This window comes from Orcinus orca, chromosome 4 (genome assembly GCF_937001465.1).
Source record: "Orcinus orca chromosome 4, mOrcOrc1.1, whole genome shotgun sequence".
In the NCBI taxonomy this organism is placed as follows: domain Eukaryota; kingdom Metazoa; phylum Chordata; class Mammalia; order Artiodactyla; family Delphinidae; genus Orcinus; species Orcinus orca.
This window is the reverse complement of record NC_064562.1, coordinates 74,130,254-74,154,619: the sequence shown is the minus strand read 5'-3', so window position 1 is coordinate 74,154,619 and position 24,366 is coordinate 74,130,254. Positions and strand designations below refer to the sequence as shown.

General features: G+C 35.0%; 1 protein-coding gene across 1 annotated transcript in view; it reads left to right on the top strand.

The window, feature by feature from the left end:
* The window catches only part of ADGRL3 (adhesion G protein-coupled receptor L3), an 868,464-nt gene that overhangs the window by 476,331 nt on the left and 367,767 nt on the right, over positions 1 to 24,366 (top strand). The gene's annotated exons all lie outside the window — the stretch shown is intronic.

Genomic DNA, 24,366 nt, shown 5'->3' with positions numbered 1-24,366 from the left:
TCCCTCTTTTATCTTCCTTTCATCACACAACGTCTATTGCAGACCAGGCACTATGCTAAACACTAGGTAGAATGCTAGGATAAAAATTCTGCCATAGAGGAATTTAGCCAAATGAGGCTCAAGGTCCCCAAAGTTACACTGTTCCTAGCTCAGCAAAGCAACTGAGCACTTCATGTTAGCAGTGCACCTAGAAGACATGCCCATCCCATAGCGGCTGATGTTTGTAGGGGGTGTGTGGGGGTGTATATCTTCAGGGAAGGTTTTCTAGAGATGACTCTTGAGCTGAATCTTAAAGAATGAGTAGACTTTAATGAGAAGGGCAATAATTTTTGGCAGATGGGACAATGTAAGATAAGTAACTGTTACCGTTAATATAAAACCAAAACACTTTGGTGTTTGCATGAAAAACAAAACACAAGAGTGACAGGAGATGAACCCATAGATGGGCAGGGTAGAAATCATGACTCTCCTGTATGCTGGGATTCTTCTGAGCCCTAATACTCATCACAGTGTGGAGCATAAAGATAATAAACTATTTTTAATGTAATTAACTAATACATTAATAAGAAATACTTGTTTGAAAATCTGCAAAAACCAATTTTGACTAATTTAAGTTGAAAAATGAAGCCTTTTGTGGCGGGAGGGAGGGTGGGAAATACAAAGTAATAGTTCCAGAATCAAAAGAAGAAAGGTGAAAAACAGGTCTGAAAAAATAAGATCCAGTGATCTAGTGAACAAGAGTTAGTGGACAGTCTCTTAAGTACTCTGCGTTTGGATGAATCAGTTACAAAAATGGTCCATCTGATCTAAGTCCTGTAATGATCTGGGCTAGGACATCAGGACTGCATGAAACTAGAGCTGAGTAGTTGCTGCACCTTTTAAATAGGGTCTGCTCTTTGCTATTTCCTGTCATTTCCATTTCTTATTTTATTGTACTTAGTTCATTATACTCTTTTAAAATATCTCCTGGCTTCTGAATATACTTAAATTTACAACTCTTGTTCTAGAGTTTGTATCTAATCAATGCTAATAGGTGTAAAAGCACTCTAAATAGTTACCATATATATATTTTTTATTTTCAAAATATGTAGTATTAAGTTCTTGCACCAACAATAATTCTACCAATAGAAGTTTATCAGTATGTATTATGGGTTAATCAGTGTGTTAAGTGCTGGGGAAAAGTAGAGTTCGGCCTTATGGATCTGGTGGTCCCGTGGATAAGGTAAATAATAAACACATTAACCAATACATATAATCATAAATGATAAAATGCAAGAAGAAAATAAACACAGTTGTATAATAGAAAACAATAAAAGGGCTAGCTTATATAGGTGTGATAAAAGACTGCTCTCAAGAGAGGGTACTTGAAACCTGAAGAATGAGAACGAGACAGTCAGGCAAACAGCCTGGGAAAGAGCTTTCAAAGCAGAGAGATCATTAGCTCCAAAAAGTGTGAGGTTGGGAAGAGGTTGGCTTGTCCTAATAACTGATAAAAAGTCAGTGTGTTTGCAGTCAACATGGGGGAGAGTGACTTAGACCCAATCTAATTACCAACCAGCAATTAGTACTATTAATACCATTAATAATGAAGCAGCAATTTCTTTCAAGTTTCTAGGATTTATTAAGAATCAAAATATGTTTGCAGAATGAAATTTAATAAAGTGATATTTCTTTTAAAATATATATTTTTGAAAATATTACATTCTACAATAACATAAAGGTAAACTTATATCAAATAAACCAAATATCAAATGGCATCAACAGCTAGAAAGAATAAATACATATATTTATAGTGGATTAATAATATGTAAGTGTACACATGATGCTAATTGTAAGGAAACAAGATGAATTGAGAGTATTAAAAAATTAATTGGATTGGCAAAGTTAGGAAAATATTTGATTTAGGAAGTAAAATGTTATTACAGACATAAATAAAGTTGGGGGATTAGTTTACCCATGCTCACTTGCTTTATTTGAAATAGTAAGATTATAGAACTAATGCACTTAAACTTAATTCAAATAAATTTTTATAAGATCCTCAAATTGAATAGCATAAACATGTGAGGTTTAAAGAGACATGGAATATAACATTTTGTTTTTAAAATATACTGCATCTGTATGGGAAGAGAAGTAGTGAAAATGTGAAGGTTTTTTTTTTTCCCCAAAGTGTTTATTGCTAAAAAGATCTTATAGCAAACTTGATGTATGAGATCTAAAGAGTTAATTTTCCAGATAAAATTTTTCTAAATTCTTGTAAAATCAATTGAAATACTATGAAAGAGCATTGTTAATTTTCTTGTATTATAGTCATTAATCTTATGAAGCTAGAAAAAAAGCAATCAATTTGCTTGGAAAGTACTTCATTCAGATTTTGCAATTTTAACATAATAGTACTTCGTTAAAATGATTAGTTAGTATAGGGAAAAATCTACATAAACTTTAATGTTTTTGTTTTATTTTTGAGGAATTTCTCAAATGGTAGGAGATCACAATTCCTGTGAACGTTGTCAATTTTTAAATTGCTTAAACTTTTTCAAAATCCTGCTATAAAACCCAAATTCTTTTACCCAATTAAATACTTATATGGTAGGTTCATTAATGGTCCCTCAAAGAAATCCATAATATGTTATTATAAATGGCAAAGAGACTTTGCAGATTTGATTGAATTAAGGATCTTGAGTTGGGGAGATTATCCTGGATTATCCATGGAGACCCAATCTAATCATAAATATCCTTATGAAAAGGAGGCAAGAGGTTAATGTTCGAAACAGGAGCTATGACAACAGAAGCAGAGATTAGAGTGATGAACATTGAAGATGGAGGAAGGGGCCACTAGCCAAGGAATGCAGGTATCCTCTAAGAAGCTGGAAAGAGCAAGGACATAAATGTTCTCTAGAGCATCCAGAATGAGCACAACTCTGCTGACCTCTTAAGTTTAGCCCTTAAGACCCATTTTGAACTTCTGACAATTTGTGTTGTTTAAAACCACTAAGTTTGTAGTAATTTGTTATAGCAGCAGTAGAATACTAATACAACTTGCTATAATATTTTTTTCTGAAATGATTAATATAGTTTAAAAATTCATATTTTTACTTAGGACATGGAGTAGTAAAGACATAGTTTTGTTTTCTAAATAAAGATTATGGTGTATTTCTGTAACAATATTTTTAAAATGTAAACATAGAAACCTTCCCTGTCATGGATTGACTGGATGTGGGATGCACAGCATGTTGTTATAGACAAAAGTCATTTTAATTCTATAAATATACAAAACCTAAGGCAAACTGAAGTCAAGTTAGTGTTTAGTAAAATCAGTTTTACTGTATTACACCTATCTACTATTTACATGAGGCAGCAGAAATAGTGAATGGGTAAATAAGTGGTTGATTATAAATATATGAGCTAGATGGACAAGATGAATAAATATAGTGAATTTCTGTTTAAATTTTCTTATACTTTAAACAAACAGGAAATTTTCACAATAACTGACTTGTAGTACTTGAATTAAATCCATATTTATGGACTTCCAATTCTACTCTGTATGTACTAATTTAATTTAGTTTTATCAGCCCTTAATGAAAACCTACTTGTTTCTTAAAACATTGCACAATGTCTACATGCCCCCTATAATATAAATATGACTGTTTTCTAACTTCCAGGAAACCATAATCTTCTCATTATTCTGTAATCCTTAGAGTAATCATATCAACATAGAATCAGACAGGGAAGGAACTAATATTGCTTAGTTTTTGTTTTGTTTTATTTTGTTAATTTTTTAACATCTTTATTAGAGTATAATTGCTTTACAATGGTGTGTTAGTTTCTGCTTTATAACAAAGTGAATGAGTTACACATATACATATGTCCCCATATCTCTTCCCTCTTGCATCTCCCTCCCTCCCACCCTCCCTATCCCACCCCTCTAGGTGGTCACAAAGCACCAAGCTGATCTCCCTGTGCTATGCGGCTGCTTCCCACTAGCTATCTATTTTACATTTGGTAGTGTATATATGTCCATGCCACTCTCACTTTGTCACAGTTTACCCTTCCCCCTCCCCATATCCTCAAGTCCATTCTCTAGTAGGTCTGTGTCTTTATTCCCATCTTGCTCCTAGCTTCTTCTGACCATTTTCTTTTTTTTTTAGATTCCATATATATGTGTTAGCATATGGTATTTGTTTTTCTCTTTCTGACTTACTTCACTCTGTATAACAGTCTCTAGGTCTATCCACCTGACTACAAATAACTCAGTTTCATTCCTTTTTATGGCTAAATAATGTTCCATTGTATATATGTGCCACATCTTCTTTATACAGTCATCTGTTGATGGACACTTAGGTTGCTTCCATGTCCTGGCTATTGTGAATAGAGCTACAATGAACATTTTGGTACATGACTCTTTTTGAATTATGGTTTTCTCAGGGTATATGCCCAGGAGTGGGATTGCTGGGTCATTTGGTAGTTCTATTTATAGTTTTTTAAGGAACCTCCATACTGTTCTCCATAGTGGCTGTGTCAATTTACATTCACACCAACAGTGCAAGAGGGTTCCCTTTTCTCCACACCCTCTTCAGCATTTATTGTTTTTAGATTCTTTGATGATGGCCATTCTGACCGGTGAGAGGTTTTACCTCATTGTAGTTTTGATTTGCATTTCTCTAATGATTAGTGATGTTGAGCATTCTTTCATATGTTTGTTGGCAATCTGTATATCTTCTTTGGAGAAATATCTATTTAGGTCTTCTGCCCATTTTTGGATTGGGCTGTTTGTTTTTTTGATATTGAGCTGCATGAGTTGCTTGTATGTTTTGGAGATTATTACTTTGTCAGTTGCTTCATTTGCAAATATTTTCTTCCATTTTGAGTGTTGTCTTTTCGTCTTGTTTATGTTTTCCTTTGCTGTGCAAAAGCTTTTAAGTTTCATTAGGTCCCATTTATTTATTTTTGTTTTTATTTCCATTTCTCTAGGAGGTGGGTCAAAAAGGATCTTGCTGTGATTTATGTCATAGAGTGTTCTGCCTATGTTTTCCTCTAAGGGTTTGATGGTGTCTGGCCTTACAGCTTAGTTTTTATTAATATATTTTATAAATATATTTCCTCCTCTCTGTGCTAACTGCTTTCTACTTCAATTAAAACAGAAACCAATGCAGAATAGAATAGTAAGTGATATGGAGACAAACGTTAAGTGGCTGTTTTCAGGTATTCTTCATGGCAATGATATATTTCTAATTATTACTTAGGCAGGTGGCAGGTCCTATCACATTTTCCCTATTTTTGCCTTATCAAGTTCTCTCAAGCACAAGAGCATAACATAGTGGTTAAGAGTAAGAGCCTTAGAATTTATGTTCTGATTTTGCTAATTAATAGCTGTTTTCTAGTGAAATTGTTTTACTCCTCTGTGAATGAGTCTCTTCACATAGAAAATAGGGATGATAATTCACACAGTGTCTATGAAAATTAAAATCAAATGTATGTAAAAAGGTTGTACAGTGATGGCCATGTTAGAAATTTTCAGTATATCATAGCTATTAAAATTAATATGGCTCTGGCATCTCATCCATTTCTGAAGTTTTTTGACGATCAATACTATCATGTACTGGGGCTTAGAATTATGTTATGCTGTTAACTTATCCCAGGGAGCCCCAGGCATCATAGAGTTATAGCCTTCTCTTTTGCTCTTGACTATTGGTATAATTTCACAGATAAGACTTTTGTCTTAGTTCCTCATTTTTTATTTCAGATCACCTCTGGATTTTTAGTCTTTCTTAGAGCTAGTTACAAAGGCATCTGTCATCTGATTTAGTTCTTGAACCAGTTCTCTTTTATGGGGTTGCTCTCTTTCACCTAAAAGTGATACTAAGACACATCAAGCAAGCAGATTTTCTGAGTCTACCCTCAGCTCAGTTGTCTCTGTGGGTTCTTTTATCACGTATTTCCTGCTCTGCGTCCCCTTCGGACTTAACCTGCTGGTACTAGAAATTGCATGAATCACACCCAAGCTTGCTATGGAGTTTGAGCATTGCGTCTTTTAGTTTCATACTTTCCTCACTGCTGTTAGCTTTTAGTACTAGATTATTTACCTCCAGACCCATTTCTCCCCATAGATAACAATAGATAAAGAGGTGTCAATGTCCTCAAATACCTCCAGGTGGAGCCTGGCCATGTTCATTTATTTCATTCAACAAATATTGGTTCAGCCTTTATCATATGAGTTTTCATATACTGGATCTAGGATCCACTGGATCTATACTGTTCACAGTGGAATTTAATCATAAAGCAAACTAAACCTGTCTGTTAGTTTTTTTTTGTAGGTGAACAACCTAAGACTCAGAATAAGTGAAATAGTTAATGATTATATAGTTATAACTCATTGACACCTAATTGTAAGCTGAGTTGTCAATCCATCATCCTACTCTGTTTCTTTAAATTTCAGAATAGGTTTCTATAGCCTAGAGACAGAAGCAGTGATTAAGGCATAGTCTCAAAAATATAAAAGATTCAAATATATCCCCTTTAGTTGATATTTGTCATTCTAATTTAGTTCCTCATTTTAATTCACATTCTTCCAGGAAGATTTCAAAATTCAAAATGGCCCTCATGTGACTACTGGATTATTTTGTCTTTGTTTGCCTTCAGTATAGCCTGTAATTAATACAATTACATACATACAATAGCATATTGAGTTATCAAAAAACCCAACTTTCTCAATATTATGAAATAACAGTCTTTTCTGTGCATACAGCTAGATTTCAAGCCTCATGGCCTTTCTCATAAATTTATTTCAAAATTACCTGGAGAAAGCCAATAAGTGAACATTTTTGGGGTGTGCAATTTGCTTTTATGTTCACTATAAGCTAACTATTTACTTTTGGGAGCCTTTGTCAGATATGTATCCAAATTTCTGTGGCAAATCCTTTCTCGTTTTAGTTTTTAAAGCAGCTTGAAATAAGTTCAGTACTCAGTTACATTGAGATTTCATAGTTGCTAAAAACCATCTGCAGTTAAAAACAAACAAACAAAAACCCCAGCTAATGTACTTATGGAGAAAATAGAAGAATGCATATCTCTTAAAAGGCAGAACACAGGATTTCCTTTAATGTGTTTTTTCTTGACTTGTTCTCTCCCCTATTCTTCTTATACTTAGAGAAATCTTTGCTGTTAAGTTTATCAAGACAACAGGGAAGGCTCAGAAGGAAGATCATATTCAAATTCGTTGGAAATAAAATGCATTTATTTCTACAACAATGCTTTCTTTTTTTTTTCTTCTGTATTCATTCTGATTGCTCAGGCACCAATAGAACTGGTAGCTGGCTACTTGTGTGTATCAGAATCTAACAGAAATTGTTCTTATGGCCATATTTTGGTTTTATCCTGATCTGTTACTTATTGAGCTATCTACCCAGACTCATCAAGGCTTAACTTCAAGAAAAATGCTTGCCTAGTAAAAGAATATTATTGGGGAGATTATCAAGGCAAAGCTCTAAGAATTCCTGATTCTACTTTATCATGCACTCACTAATACTCATATTAAATGTTTTCAAATATCAAGCTCAGATCTCATAAATTATGAATGACTGCCCTGCAACAGATGGCATGTGTTATTCTTTTTAAGAATGAATGATAAGTGTAAAGTGAAAAACATAAGCTATTCTTTGTCTTTAGGACTGGCAATCCTTCTGTCATTTATCAATGATGGCCTACATTTGTGATTAACACTGTTTCTAATACAAAATTCAAGAGTTTATGATGAGTTATATTACTTGACTGAATCTCACCAGCTGCTGCTCCTTGGGGGTATCAGATGGTATTTTCTAAAATGTTGAAATACCTTATCTTTATCATCAGGCAGTAGATTGAACACTGGAGGAGCTGTTCACTAAAAATCCCATTTATCATTGGTTCTAAAAGTGCTCAAGATTCACACCTAATAGGGACCAACCTACAAAGGCCATTTTATTTTACCTAAGTAATGAAAGCCAGAATCTTTTTTGCCTCATTGACGGATAATAGAGACAAAGAGTCTCATTGTGTACCAGAAATATCCAAATGAATCTAATGCTTTAGAAATATGATTTACCTCTTCAATGTAAGCACTACATCAAAGTTATTTTGACTCTTCAAATAACTAATACACACATCAGAATTAAAATAGTTTGTGGCATGTAATTAGTGCTTGATAAAAGTTTGGTATTATTATTTTAGTCTTTCATACAATATGGATAGAGTGTTTAGCCTATTGTTGAAAACACTAAATAATGAAATTCTGAATACCAAGCTATAAATAATATTGCACATTCACAATTTAGGCTCTTGAGAGCCCACCTGGGTGTGTTTTTAAGAGTTAAAATTCTGACATGGACTAGTATTTATCTATCTTCGAATCCTTTCAGTAGATTGTCGACTTTTACAGAAACTCAAGTCCAATTTTGTATTAGTGATGGTTGCCAGGTAACCATTTGATGCAAATAGTTCATTAAACATTTAGCAGCTCGTTCTCTGATTGGAGTGGAAACTGGAGTGACTTAGAAGCTGACGGCCCAGGAAATGATTGAGAAAGAATATCTTAGAGTGTTTAATAAAAATAAACTATAATTCCTCTACTTGATTTTCTTCCTCTTTGTCAAAATTAAAATATAAAGAAGAAAAATTGCTGGAGAAAAATGAGGTTTTTTTTTTTTCCCCTAATAATAGATATTGTTCTCTGAGCAAGTACCAAGTGCTAACACTATGCTAAATACTTTGTATCCAATATCATTTTATCCTCATAGCAGTTTATTTATGTTGTATAATTCCCATTTTAAAAATAAGGAACACAAGAATATAAATTAAGTCCTTAGTTTGTCCAAATTCCCATGCCTAGTAGATTGGTGGGGAGAGAGGGTGGGTATTTGAATACAGGTCCCTTTGACTCATGTGATTTTGTTCATTTTGTTAAAGGCTGGTAAAAATATCTTCTTGTCTGAGAATTGAGAAGCCTAACCAGCTACCTTTTACAAAATATTTTACTACCCTCTAGCCTGATGCCTAAAAATTAGAGTTGTGTGTGCTGAAGTTAGCTTGACTTGAAAAGAATTTCTGTCAGGAGGTAGGAATCATTGGTAGGAACCTGTGTTAATACAAGGAGGGAGAGAAACTGCAGTTAGTGAGTGGGGTGATCACTATCACTGATTCTGTAAGTCTTGCTCTGAACTGAATCTGATTTATAATGCTTTGTTGCTGTTAATAATTGTTAAACTTTTGCATTAGTTTTCTACTGCTACTATATCACAACATGGTGATAATTTTATTCTCTTACAGGTGTAGAGGTCAGAAGTATAAAATAAGGGTATTTGTAGGAGTCTTTTCCTTTTGGAGGAATCTGATTCCTTGACTTTTCCATCTTCTAAAAGCCACATGCATTCTATGGCTTGTGACCCCTTCATCCATCAAGGCACATCACTCTAACCTGTACTTCTGTCCTCAGGTCTCTTCTCTGACATTGAATCTGTTGCCTTTCTTTCATAAAGACTCATCATGGGCTCACCTAGATGATTCAGGATTATCTTAATATCTCAAAATCCTTAACTTAATCACATCCATAAAAGTTCACTTTATGATGAAAGGTAAAACATTCACAGGTTCTGGGGATTAGGGCATGGACGATTGAGGAGGGGTCATTATTCAGCCTTCTACAAATTTGTTTTAATTAAAGTGCGAATTTTTATTTTAAAAAGAGTACAATTCAGTATAGAACACATGTGAAGTTCTATTGCTCTGTTTCTTAAAGACCAAGTATACCTGATTATTGAGTATCAACAATTGCAGAATGCTCATAGTATCAATATCTAGGAGAAAATGGGCAGTCCATGGCTAATTTAAGACTGATGGATTACATTGAAACCAATCCACTTGCCTTTTTTCTTCTACAATAAAATGTCTTTTTTTCTGGTTACATAAATAAAGAATAAATGATCAAATAATAAAAATATTACAAAAATATAAAGGAAGATGAAAGTAAAGTTTACTTCAGTTTCTTCAACTGGAGATAAATTCAACTAACTTTGTAATTACCATTATTTTAGGCATTGCTTTATGCATATATACACACACATGCATGATTTTACAAGGATGGAAGTTATATATATATATATATATATACACACACACACATATAAGCACACACATATATATAAACATACAATTTAGTGTATGTTCTTGACAGTTCTTCCTATACTCAGGTATCCTTTGGAGATTTTTACATGAATATAGATTTATATATGTGTGTGTCTGGGTGTGTGTGTATGGGATCATATCATACATGCATCTTGCTTTTCTCATTATATGATATCTTGTGAAGTTAGCCAGAGTCAGCTGGTATAACTTTGATTCTTTTTAAGGGCTTTATAATATTTCATGGGTTGATGTAGACAATGTATTCAGTCATTCCCCTATTGATGGAAATTTTTATCTTGCTTCATATGTGATAAGATGAATGATCTTTACCAGTAAGATGATCTCGGTTGGTTTACTAAGAATCATTTGTGTTATCTTACTTTTCAAACAGCAGTGAGACACTTTCAAGCTGAATGGGATTGAACCTGTGACTTTTAATTCTCCACCAAAATGACTGACCCAACACCACTGACAAATCTTAGCCTTTGCTAACGTTTGAGGCATGTGTTCTATGAATCTGTATAGTCACTTGATTTGGAGAGTTTTCATTAAATAAACTTTAGAAGTATCTGTGACAGGTAGTGCAACTACCTTAATCAAAATGCCTATGGCAAGAGAACCAAAATAACTTTAAACTACTCAGAAACAGAGGGACTACTACACATGTGAACTAATTTCTGTAGTGACACAAGGCTGGGAGGGGTTTTTTTTGTTTTTGTTTCTTAACTTAATGATATTCCTTAAGCATTTAGTAGCTACCTCCTCGCCATCTTTTTCCTCCACCGATTTACTGGTAACATTTTATCAAAAACCATCTGAAACTTTCTTTTGAGTCAAACTTTATTTTCTCAGAACTTATTCTTCAATATCTCTGCAGTAGTTGTGACTATTTACTATCTCCTCCTTTACTAAGTTCTTCCTCTGACTTATGTGAAAATATTATCTTTTACATAATATCTAATCCCATCCTCTCAGTTTTCTTCTTAATTCGTTTTGGCATTCCTTTCCTTCCCTCGTCTCTACGCTTCTTTTGTCCCTCTCTATTTTTCAAACTCCATATAAAGAACTGTACAATCAAGGTACTGGTTGAGTTTCGTTTGCCTTCTATCTGTTAGTCATTCGGTCTGTCTGTCTATCTGTCTCTCTCTCTCTCTCACACACACACACGGAGAACTGTTTTTAAATTTTGAAGAACCGTCGCCAGTTCAATCTCATACTACAATTATTATTTTAGTTTGTTGAATTTCTTATACTTTGAAGAATTCAATGACCCTAATCCTTCCACAAACACGTAGTGGGTAGCTTCAGTGTGTTCTTGACTATTCATGGAAAAATGTGAGTTCTTTTCTTGAAAATTAACATGCTCCAATCCTTTTGCTCCTTAGCGATTTCTTCGTGTCCCGAAACTATTGTATAATTTCATTTTTTATAAAACTTCCCTGTGTGAAAGTAATTTAGAACTCAGGGAAAAATGCCAAAATCCATAAACGAAAGTACTTAAAGTTAAGGACAGGTTTTTTTTTTCTTTTATTCTTAGTCTTGTGAGGCTTAATTATCTTCACTTTTGTGAAAAGAAAAGCAATAATTGGAATAATAACAGAAAATGTATCCTTTTGTTTTGCGCTCTTCTATTATCATACTTTAACTCAATATTACCACTGTTTATTTAGTTTCTTACATAAAGTAACCAGATTAACCTTTAAACTGCCGTGTTCACTTTTCTAAAGCTTCAAAGGAAATGGATCACTTTAGTTCCAACCGAAATGTATTCTATTTTTAATGAGAGTTTTAGGCAAACCAAAGATTTAGCATGCCAGAATTCTAACTGGCATGCCTAAAGCTAATAATGTTATACCCTTAAATTGAGTATTATTAAATCACCAAGAAGGTTCACAGTGGTAGAATAAAGATTATGTTAAGTCTGAGATTAAGCTGTCACATCAGAGTAATTTGATTTTAAGTCTGGCTCCATCACCTCCATAAGTAGTCATATCCTTGACAGAGACAAAGTTCATCCAATATGAGTTCTCACTGCAGATGAAGTATTGATGTTTTCATGTTACTTTGGTCAGTCAATAAGGTTAAAAGGATAAAGTTTATTTAGTTTTTAACATTGCCTTCTTGAAGTCAAATGTCTAATTAAATTTTCAAAAATTTGGCAAGAAAGGACTGGTCATGTCAGCTTTCTTCAGCTTGATTTTTTTTTTTTTTTTAAACAGGAGAAGAAGAAACACATTTTAATTTATGTGTATGGAGGTCTCATAGATATAGGACCTAGGAAGTGGCCAAAGCAGGAAGCTTTTATATTTTTTAGACAAAGAAACCATACATTTGTGAAGAGTGGACAGGACAAAGAAAGATAGCCTTTGGGTGCTTAATCAGAGAAAAATCTAAACAGAGTTTGGGCTTAGGGTAGTAAATTAAAGAGGTAACAAGGTTTGTTTACGCAGGCTTCTTGGCCCCAAATTCCCTATCTCTGGTGATAAGAGTGTCCTACTTCCAGATGCAGGGAGTGTACCTGTCATATGAGAGATTTATTTCCTGCTTTAGGGAGACAGAAAGGAGAGACAAACTGTCCCTCTTGCATTGGCTCTTTTTTTTATTATTAACTTTCTTTTTAGTCAAACAAGAAGTTACAAAAATTATAATTATCCTATTCAGCTTGATATTGAATAGCATATTGTGAAATTTGATAGAGACTATCTACAGTAACATGAAACAGATACACTTGGAGTCTACTTAGAAGAGAATCAGGAGGTCCAAATTCTTTTTCAAGGTAGTTAATAACTTCTAAGAGTCTCCTAATGCTAAAAATTTGAATTACATCTGCAAGTTTTAAGTATGATATTCATTTTCTAACTGGCTTAGTAATATGTAGTATTCTGTTTCTTCAAATATTGAGCAAAAAGTATATATATTATGTAATTCACAAAATTGTTTCTGAACCAAGAGATGATAATGACTTCAAAACAGTATGTCTTCTACATTTTATTTCTAATCCAGGCACCTATCATATAATCATCTCATCTGTCTAGCCCTTTTGAAAATGTATAGTTGCTTTTTTAATATGCTGATGACATATACAAAGAAGAAAAAAACAGAAATTTAATTTATGAAAAATATGGCCGCATTTGAGGCATTAACATTTTATTTCCTCAACAATGTTTTTAGTTTAACTCAAAAAAATTACAAAATTTACTCAACAGTTGAATCTTGTATGCAATTAATATAGGTACCATGTTAAGCAGTCAGCATGCACCAGTGAATAAGATGGATAAGATTCTGGCCCTTATCATGTTTTCTTTCTAATGTAGTATATAGTCATTAAATATAGCTGTTAACTACATTTATAATAAATATTACAAAAAAAAAAAGCCCTCTAACAAAACATGTGAGTCTAGTGGTAAATTCTTGAGGGTAGAATTTCTTCTTCAAATTTATTACATGTAGATTTCTGACTCTACATCTGACTTGAACCCACAAAGTCAGGGGGAATATCCTATTCCAGGAAGGAGTGTGCTTCCCAGGACAGGGTTTTGACTGCCAGTGAATTTTACAAGTTACCTGCAGGTCATACTTAATCTTCATGGTAGTTTTCCTTCCCTAAAAAAATAGTAGAATGACTGTGATTTTAAGTATCTACTTTATTTCATTTTGTCTGTTTGTTTTTTAACATCTTTATTGGAGTATAATTGCTTTACAATGTTGTGTTAGTTTCTGCTTTATAACAAAGGGAATCAGATAGACATATACATATATCCCCATATCCCCTCCCTCTTGCGTCTCTCTCCCTCCCTCCCTATCCCACCCCTCTAGGTGGTCACAAAGCATGGACCTGATCTCCCTTTGCTATCTGACTGCTTCCGACTAGCTATCTATTTTATATTTGCTAGTATATATAAGTCCATGGCACTCTCTCACTTCATCCCAGCTTACCCTTACCCCTCCCCGAGTTCTCAAGTCCATTCTCTACATCTGTGTCTATATTCCTCTTCTGTACCTAGGTTCTTCATAAAGATTTGTTTTTTTTAAGATTCTGTATATATATGTGTTAGTGTACGGTATCTGTTATTCTCTTTCTGACTTACTTCACTCTGTATGACAGTCTCTAGGTCCATCAACCGCACTACAAATAACTCAATTTTGTTTCTTTTTATGGCTGAGTAATATTCCACAGTATATATGTGCCACATCTTCTTTATCCATTCATCTGTTGATGGACACTTAGGTTGCTTCCATGACCTGGCTACTGTAAATAGCCCTGCAGTGAACATTGTGGTACATGACTCTTTTTGAATTATTCTTTTCCCAGGGTATATGCCCACTAGTGTGATCACTGGGTCGTATGGTCATTCTACTTTTAGTTTTTTAAAGAACCTCCATACTGTTCTCCATAGTGACTGTATCAATTTACATTCCCACCAACAGTGTAAGAGGGTTCCCTTTTCTCCACACCCTCTTCAGCATTTATTGTTTGTAGATTTTTTGATGATGGCTATTCTAACTGGTGTGAGGTAGTTTTGATTTGCATTTTCACTGTAGTTTTGATTTGCATTTCTCTAATGATTAAGATGTTGAGCATTCTTTCATATGTTTATGGGCAATCTGTGTTCTTTGGAGAAATATCTATTTAGGTCTTCTGCCCATTTTTGGATTGAGTTGTTTGTTTTTTTGATATTGAGCTGCATGAGCTGCTTATAAATTTTGGAGGTTAATCCTTTGTCAGTTGCTTCATTTGCAATTATTTTCTCCCAGTCTGAGGGTTTTCTATTCGTCTCATTTATTGTTTCCTTTGCTGTGCAAAAGCATTTAAATTTCATTAGGTCCCATTTGTTTACTTTTGTTTTTATTCCCATTTCTCTAGGAGGTGGGTCAAAAACGATCTTGGTGTGATTTATGTCATGCAGAGTTCTGCCTATGTTTTCCTCTAAGAGTTTTATAGTGTCTGGGCTTACACTTAGGTTTTTATTCCATTTTGAGTTTATTTTTGTGTATGGTGTTAGGGTGTGTTCTAATTCCATTCTTTTACATGGAGCTGTCCAGTTTTTCCAGCACTGCTTATTGAAGAGGCTGTGTTTTCTCCATTGTATATTCTTGCATCCTTTATCAAAAATAGGCTGACCATATGTGCCTAGGTTTATCTCTGGGCTTTCTATCCTGTTCCATTGATCTATATTTCTGTTTTTGTGCTGGTACCATACTCTCTTGATTATTGTAGCTTTGTAGTATGGTCTAAAGACAAGAAGCCTGATTCATCCAGCTCCATTTTTCTTTCTCAAGATTGTTTTGGCTATTTGGGGTCTTTTGTGTATCATACAAATTTTGAAACGTTTTCTTCTAGTTCTGTGAAAAATGCCCTTGGTAGTTTGATAGGGATTGTAGTGAATCTGTAGATTGCTTTGGGTCGTATAGTCATTTTCACAGTGTTGATTCTTGCAATCCAAGAACATGGTATATTTCTCCATCTGTTTGTATAATCTTTAGTTTCTTTCATCAGTGTCTTATAGTTTTTTGCATACAGGTCTTTTGTCTCCTTAGGTAGGTTTATTCCTATGTATTTTATTCTTTTTGTTGCAATGGTAAATGAGATTGTTTCCTTAATTTCTCTTACAGATATTTCATCATTAATGTATAGGAATGCAAGAGATTTTGTGCATTAATTTTGTATCCTGCTACTTTACCAAATTCACTGATTACCTCTAGTAGTTTTCTGGTAGCATCTTTAGGATTCTCTATGTATAGTATCATGTCATCTGCAAACGGTGACAGCTTTCCTTCGTCTTTTCCAATTAGTATTCCTTTTATTTCTTTTTCTTCTCTGATTGCGGTGGCTAAAACTTCAAAAACTATGTTGAATAATAGTGGTGAGAGTGGGCAACCTTGTCTTTTTCCTGATCTTAGTGGAAATGGTTTCAGTTTTTCACCATTGAGAATGATGTTGGCTGTGGGTTTGTCGTATATCTCCTTAATTATGTTGAGGTAAGTTCCCTCTATGCCTACCTTCTGGAGGGTTTTTATCATAAATGGGTGTTGAATTTTGTCTAAAGCTTTTTCTGCATCTATTGAGATTATCATATGGTTTTTCTCTTTCAGTTTGTTAATATGGTGTATCACATTGATTGATTTGCATATATTGAAGAATCCTTGCATTCCTGGGATAAACCCCACTTGATCATGGTGTATGATCTTTTTAATGTGCTGTTGGATTCTGTTTGCTAGTATTTTCTTGAGGATATTTGCATGTTCAACAGTGATATTGGTCTGTAGTTTTCTTTCTTTGTGACAGCTTTGTCTGGTTTTGTTATCAGGGTGATGGTGGCCTTATAGAATGAGTTTTGGAGTGTTCCTCTCTTTGCTATATTTTGAAAGAGTTTGAGAAGGATAGGTATTAGCTCTTCCCTAAATATTTGATAGAATTCGCCTGTGAAGCCATCTGGTCCAGGGTTTTTTTTTGTTGGAAGATTTTTAATCACAGTCTCAATTTCAGTACTTGTGATTGGTCTCTTTATATTTTCTATTTCTTCCTGGTTCAGTCTCAGAAGGTTGTGCTTTTCTAAGAATTTTTCCCTTTCTTCCAGGTTGTCAATTTTATTTGCATACAGTTGCTTGTAGTAATCTCTCACGATCCTTTTTATTTCTGCACTGTCAGTTGTTTCTTCTTTTTCATTTCTAATTCTATTGATTTGAATCTTCTCCCTTTTGTTCTTGATGAGTCTGGCTAATAGTTTATCAATTTTGTTTATCTTCTCAAAGAACCAGCTTTTAGCTTTATTGATCTTTGCCATCATTTCCTTCATTTCTTTTTCATTTATTTCTGATCTGATCTTTATGATTTCTTTCCTTCTGCTAACTTTGGGGGGTTTTTTGTTCTTCTTTCTCTAATTGCTTTAGGTGTAAGGTTAGGTTGTTTGAGATTTTGCTTGTTTCTTGAGGTAGGATTGTATTGCTATAAACTTCCCTCTCAGAACTGCTTTTGCTGCATCCCATAGGTTTGGGTCATCGTGTTTTCATTGTCACTTGTTTCTATGTATGTTTTGATTTCTTGTTTGATTTCTTCAGTGATCTCTTGGTGATTAAGTAGTGTGTTGCTTAGCCTCCATGTGTTTGTATTTTTACAGATTTTTTCCTGTAATTGATATCTAGTCTCATAGCGTTGTGGTTGGAAAAGATATGATTTCAATTTTCTTAAATTTACCAAGGCTTGATTTGTGACCCAAGATGTGATCTGTCCTGGAGATTGTTCCATGAGCCCTTGAAAAGAAAGTGTATTCTGTTGTTTTTGGATGAAATGTCCTATAAATATCAATTAAGTCCATCTTGTTTAATGTATCATTTAAAGCTTGTGTTTCTTATTTATTTTCATTTTGGATGATCTGTCCATTGATGAAAGTGTGGTGTTAAAGTCCCCTACTATGATTGTGTTACTGTCGATTTCCCCTTTTATGGCTGTTAGTATTTGCCTTATGTATTGAGGTGCTCCTATGTTGGGTGTGTAAATATTTACAATTGTTATATCTTCTTCTTGGATCGATCCCTTGATCATTATGGAGTGTCCTTCTTTGTCTCTTGTAGTAGTCTTTATTTTAAAGTCTACTTGTCTGATATGAGAATTGCTACTCCAGCCTTCTTTTCGTTTCCATTTGCATGGAATATCTTTTTCCATCCCCTCACTTTCAGTCTGTATGTGTCCCTAGGTCTGAAGTGCCTCTCTTATAGTCAGCATATGTACGTGTCTTGTTTTGTATCCATTCAGCCAGTCTGTGTCTTTCGGTTGGAGCATTTAATCCATTTACATTTAAGGTAATTATCTATATGTATGTTTCTATTACCATTTTCTTAATTGTTTTAGTTTGTTATTGTAGGTCTTTTCCTTCTCTTGTGTTTACTGCCTAGAGAAGTTCCTTCAACATTTCTTGTAAAGCTGGTTTGGTGGTGCTGAATTCTCTTAGCTTTTGCTTGTTTGTAAAAGTTTTAATTTCTCCGTCAAATGTGAATGAGGTCCTTGCTGAGTAGAGTAACCTTGGTTGTAGGTTTTTCCCTTTCATCAGTTTAAATATGTCCTGCCGCTCCCTTCTGGCTTGCAGAGTTTCTTCTGAAAGACCATCTGTTAGCCTTATAGAGATTCCCTTGTATGTTATTTGTTGTTTTTCCCTTGCTGCTTTTAATATTTTTTCTTTGTATTTAATTTTTGATAGTTTGATTAATATGTGTCTTGCTATGTTTCTCCTTGGATTTATCCTGTATGGGACTCTCTGCGCTTCCTGGACTTGATTAACTATTTCCTTTCGCATATTAGGGAAGTTTTCAACTATAATCTCTTCAAATATTTTGTCAGTCCCTTTCTTTTTCGCTTCTACTTCTGGGACCCCTATAATTTTAATGTTGGTGCATTAATGTTGTCCCAGAGGTCTCTGAGGCTGTCCTCAATTCATTCTTTTTTCTTTATACTGCTCTGCGGTAGTTATTTCCAGTATTTTATCTTATAGGTCACTTATCTGTTCTTCTGCCTCTGTTATACTGCTCTTGATTCCTTCTAGAGACTTTTTAATTTCATGTATTGTGTTGTTCATCATTGTTTGTTTGCTCTTTAGTTCTTCAAGTTCCTTGTTAAATGTTTCTTGTATTTTCTCCATTCTATATCTAAGAATTTGGATCATCTTTACTATCATTACTCTGAATTCTTTTTCAGGTAGACTGCCTATTTCCTCTTCATTTGTTTGCTCTGGTAGGTTTTTACCTTGCTCCTTTATCTGCTGTGTTTTTCTCTGTCTTCTCATTTTGCTTAACTTACTGTACTTGGTGTCTTCTTTTCTTAGGCTGCAGGTTCATAGTTCCTTTTTTTTTTTGGTGTCTGCCCCCAGTGGCTAACGCTGGTTCAGTGGGTTGTGTAAGCTTCCTGGTGGAGGGGACTAGTGCCTGTTTTCTGTTGGATGAGGCTGGATGTTGTCTTCCTGGTGGGCAGGTACATGTCCGGTGGTGTGTTTTGGAGTGTCTGTGACCTTATTATGATTTTAGGCAGCCTCCCTGCTAATGGGTGAGGTTGTGTTCCTGTCTTGCTAGTTGTTTGGCATAGGGTGTCCAGCACTGTATCTTGCTGGTCGTTGAGTGGAGCTGGGTCTTATTGTTGAGATGGAGATCTCTTGGAGAGCTTTCATAATTTGATATTATGTGGAGCCAGGAGGTCTCTGGTGGACCAGTGTCCTGAACTCAGCTCTCCTACCTCAGAGGCACAGGCCTGACATCCGCCCAGAGTACCAAAACCCTGTCAGCCACATGGCTCAGAAGAAAATAAGAAATAAATAAATAAAATAATAAAATAAAGTTATTAAAGTTAAAAGTAATTATTAAAAATCAAAATATATATATAAAAGTAATAAAAAAAGAAAGAAAGAAGAGAGCAACCAAACGAAAAAAAATCCACCAATTATAACAAGTGCTAAAAACTATACTAAAAAAAAAAAAACTGAGTGAAACCTAGGTCAAATGGTAAAAGCGAAGCTCTACAGACAATATCACACCAAGAAGTATACACATACACACTCACAAAAAGAGAAATAGGAAGAAAGTATATATATAATTGCTTCCAAAGTCCACCGCCTCAATTTTGGGATGATTCGTTGTCTATTCTGGTATTCCACAGATGCAGGGTACATTAAGTTGATTGTAGAGGTTTAATCCACTGCCCCTGAGGCTGCTGGGAGATATTTCTGTTCCTCTTCTTTGTTTGCACAGCTCTTGGGGTTCAGCTTTGGATTTGGCCCCCCCTCTGCATGTAGGTCGCCTGAGAGCCTCTGTTCTTAGCCCAGGCAGGATGGTGTTAAAGGAGCAGCTGATTAGGGGACTTTGGCTCACTCAGGCCGGTGGGAGGGAGGGGTAAGGAATGCGGGGCAAGCCTGTGGCGGCAGATGCCGGCGTGACGTTGCACCAGCCTGAGGCATGCCATGTGTTCTCCCAGGGAAGTTGTCCCTGGATTGTGGGACCCTGGCAGTGGTGGGCTGCACAGGCTCCCGGGAGGGGAGGTGTGGATAGTGACCTGTGCTTGCACACCGGCTTTTTGGTGCCTGCAGCAGCAGCCTTAGCGTCTCATGCCTGTCTCTGGTGTCTGCGCTAAAAGCTGTGGCTCGCGCCAGTCTCTGGAGCTTGTTTAGGCTGTGCTCTGAATCCTGTCTCCTCGCGCACCCTGAATCAATGGTCTCTTGCCTCTTAGGCAGGTCCAGACGTTTTCCTGGCCTCCCTCCTGGCTAGCTGTGGTGCACTAGCCCCCTTAAGGCTGTGTTCACTCAGCCAACCCCAGTCCTCTCCCTGGGATCTGACCTCTGAAGCCTGAGCCTCAGCTCCCAGCCCCCACGTGCCCCTGTGGGTGAGCAGACAAGCCTCTCAGGCTGGTGAATGCTGGTCCGCAGCGATCCTGTGTGTGGGAATCTCTCTGCTTTGCCCTCCGCACCCCTGTTGCTACACTCTCCTCCGTGGCTCTGAAGCTTCCCCACCAGCCATTGCCCATCTCTGACAGTGAAGGGGCTTCCTAGTGTGTAGAAACTTTTCCTCCTTCATGGCTCCCTCCCAGAGGTGCAGGTCCCGTCCCTATTCTTTTGTCTCTGTTTTTTCTTTTTTCTTTTGCCCTACCCAGGTAAGTGGGGAGTTTCTTGCCTTTTGGGAGGTCTGAGGTCTTCTGCCAGCGTTCAGTAGGTGTTCTGTAGGAGTTGTTCCACATGTAGATGTATTTCTGATGTATTTGTGTGGAGGAAGGTGATCTCCGCGTCTTACTCTTCTGCCATCTTGAAGGTCTCCTCTATTTCCTTTTTAAATTAATTATTTTTTATTGAAGCATAGTTGATTTACATCGTTGTTTTTCAAATTATTTTCCATTATAGGTTTACTTTGTTTGTTTTCTATCACTATTATCATGGATTTAAGTGATGATTTATTATTTTAATTAAGATACTTGAAGTCCTACTAGCTTATATTTTAGTTTTAATTGCAACAGATACTATATTTTAAAATCCCACCAACCACAGAAAAAATTTTGTCATATACTTCCAACAAATATTTACTGAATGCCTTCTATCTAAATGATAAGTGATATATTCACCAGGTCCCATGTGGTCAGGAACTATATATTTCTTGTCCATGTTTATATCCTGTTATGAATTGCATTGCTCAATATATAGAAGATACTTAGTAGTATTTTTTCAATGATCAACTGAAGACTAAATACAAAATAACCTTAATATCCTTTAAAAGCTTATCTCCAAATAGGTGAGAAAATACAAATTCACGAATGACTGCTATAGTGCTATATGTATAAAATAAAAATTATCATGTACCAGGTTCTATAGAAGTAGAAAGAAATATTCAAAAACAAAAATAAGCAAAGATTTCAAGGTAGAAGAAATACTCATGATGAAGTGAATTAGATAAGCCTCAATAATTTTTTAAATCAAACATTTGATGTTATTAGAAAATTGATAAAAATAGGTGGAAACATGCAAAAGCTCAGTGAAACATCAGAGGACCCTGTACATGTGGTGTAAGTGACAGGTGTTTCCAAGAAAACACTATCAACCTTATTCTGTCCATTTCTGAATTCTCCAGGAGCTGGCCTAATAATTGTACCATACTGTGGTTATGCGTAGGGAACTTTGCTGTGTCTTTGAACTTGAACCAGTGCCCACTTTGGAAACCCACAGAGCTTCTGCACCAGTTCTCTGCTGTTAGCATGGAACCTCATTTACTAATCTCGAGTTAGTCTGTTTTATTCATCTCTTAACCACAGAGAAATTTCTGCCACATGAAGGCCAAGAGAGATTATTGGACTAGAGTAGATCATTCTGATCTATACCATTATCTCTCAGCTATAGAGTAATATTTAGAATTACTAAATACTATTCAAGGGGCTTCCCACCATTAGGAATCGGGAGCCATAGAGGAGAATATCACTTATCTTAATTTTCTCTGTTGGATTTCTGACTCTTCCTTTGAGGCACTAGTATCAAAACTTATTTGGCTATACAAAGTTATAAAATATTAATGATTGTGAATTTTATGATTTATTCAAAAAACATTTATTGAGCTTCAGTGCTATATGCCAGGCACTGGATAAAAAGCTGAGGCCAAAAGTGAAAAAATAGTTGGTCACTGACCTTACAGAGTGAAAAGAGGTTACACACATTCAAGTTCTTGTGACATTCTCAAATACTTAGTTCTAAAATTCCACTAATTATACATTAAATAAATTATTTACAGAAATTTTAGTAGTATGTGAGATTATCTTAAGAAAAATATGTGATTAAGTATTATATTCATTTTGGTTTGTGATTCTTCATTCAGTCACAGTGTATTGCAATCTTTGATTCCAGCCCCTGCTTATAAACTGAGATAATTGCATATTACATAGACTTCCAGAAAATCCACTTTAAAATTATATCTTATGTAAATGGCAGACTGTTCTTTTGCAGTGGGCGGCATTATTTAATCCAGTTAAAATTACTTTCTTTTTAACTCTGGAGCTTTGACTTAAATTAGTTTATCTTGAGGCTTCAGCATCTCACTTAAACCATTAGTGTGCTTCTTCCTCTAGGGACTCCCATTTATACTTTCCCATTCAGAATATAATCCTATCAGAAATGGTAGTAATACTTTATACTTAGTAACATCTTTCATCCAAAGGCATCTTGAGCACTTTTAAATATGACCTTGTTAATGTTTGCAGCATCCCTGAGATGGAGCCACTAGGTGAGAAGAATTTCTTCAGTTTTACAGATGGAAGAATGGGGTGAAGGAGAAAAGTGTTCTCCAAATGTGATTTTAAGAGGGAAATCTAATGTGATGTAATGTGCATTTAAAAATGAAAGAAAAACTGTGAGAAGGAGTAAGTTGCATATCAGAGTTACTCCAGAAGAATATAAAATTTTTTTAGAAATATATTTATAATCAATTATAATATTTAATTTTAAAAAACATTTTCCGCTAATCATTTATTAACTGGCTACTCTGGGCCCTCTGGTATGCTATGCACTGAGTACAGCAGGAAGCAAAATAGAACCAGGATGGAGAGGAAGACACAGGGTTCAGACCCTGCAAGGCCTGTGGGCCAGGGAAAGGGTTTTAGACTTGGTCTAAGTTTGTTGAAGGGCTTAAAGCATGTTTTAGGTTTAAAAAAAATCACTCTCAGTGGAATGTGAAATAGGGGATTTAAGACAGGGAGCAGAGAAAACCCATTAGGATTTTTATTTCTAATATTGTATATTGGCTGTTTTTGCTCTTGTCTCTTAACCACGTGTTCAATGGTTCCTAAACACATAATAATAACTTCTAGAAATCTGTGCAATTATACAGGAATAAGTAATGTTGAATGTATTGAATTTTCTAATAAAATACGCTATTTTGTTTATTCAGGAGCTACTTGAAAATTGCTTAACTTGGAAGAAAGTATTATGGATAAATCATGCTTTTAAGAAGTTACAGTCTAATAGAAAAGTTTAGATCTGTGCTCAGATAACAAGGATCTATTTATCTATCATCTATCTATCTGTCATTTGGGCTCGATAAGGTATTGTAGGAATTCTAAAAAGAAAACAGTTACTTGAGGGGAAAATGACCAGTGAGGGAGAAAGAAGCTGTATATTATATGTCAATCCACGAAAATGTATATAAAAAATTCACAAAAAGCCATGTCATTTTCCAAACACTATGGAAAGTTATTAAGAGGATATGGATGTGAATAAGACATTGTATTTGTATTCATAGTGCTTATAGTCTATTGGAAGAAATAATACTTGCCTAAAGCTCTAATACTAGACAAAGTGTCATAAGTACCATAAAATGGAATATGAAAGAAGAAATTTAATACTACCCCAAAACCCAAGCAGATTTTGAATTTGAGAATAGTACACAATAAAATAGCAAGTTTTAATTCAAGAGAGAACAGATCTTACCTTAAATACCAGTTTAAAAGAAGACAAATGTATCAGAGAATTTTAGAAAATGTTATGACAGTTGCATTCAGGTGCCTTAGATTCCAGAAAGAATAGGTAAGGAGATGAATTCCACAGTCTAGACGCTGAGTGATTCCAACTGAACTAATATGCCAATGATGGTGATGGGGATAAATGAGATTGGGGTGACATGGTAAAGAAAATTTGACAGAAACTAACAAATTCTTAAATGTGGTGGAAGAAAAAAAACAACCAAGAGCTGAGTTTTGAGCCATAGTGA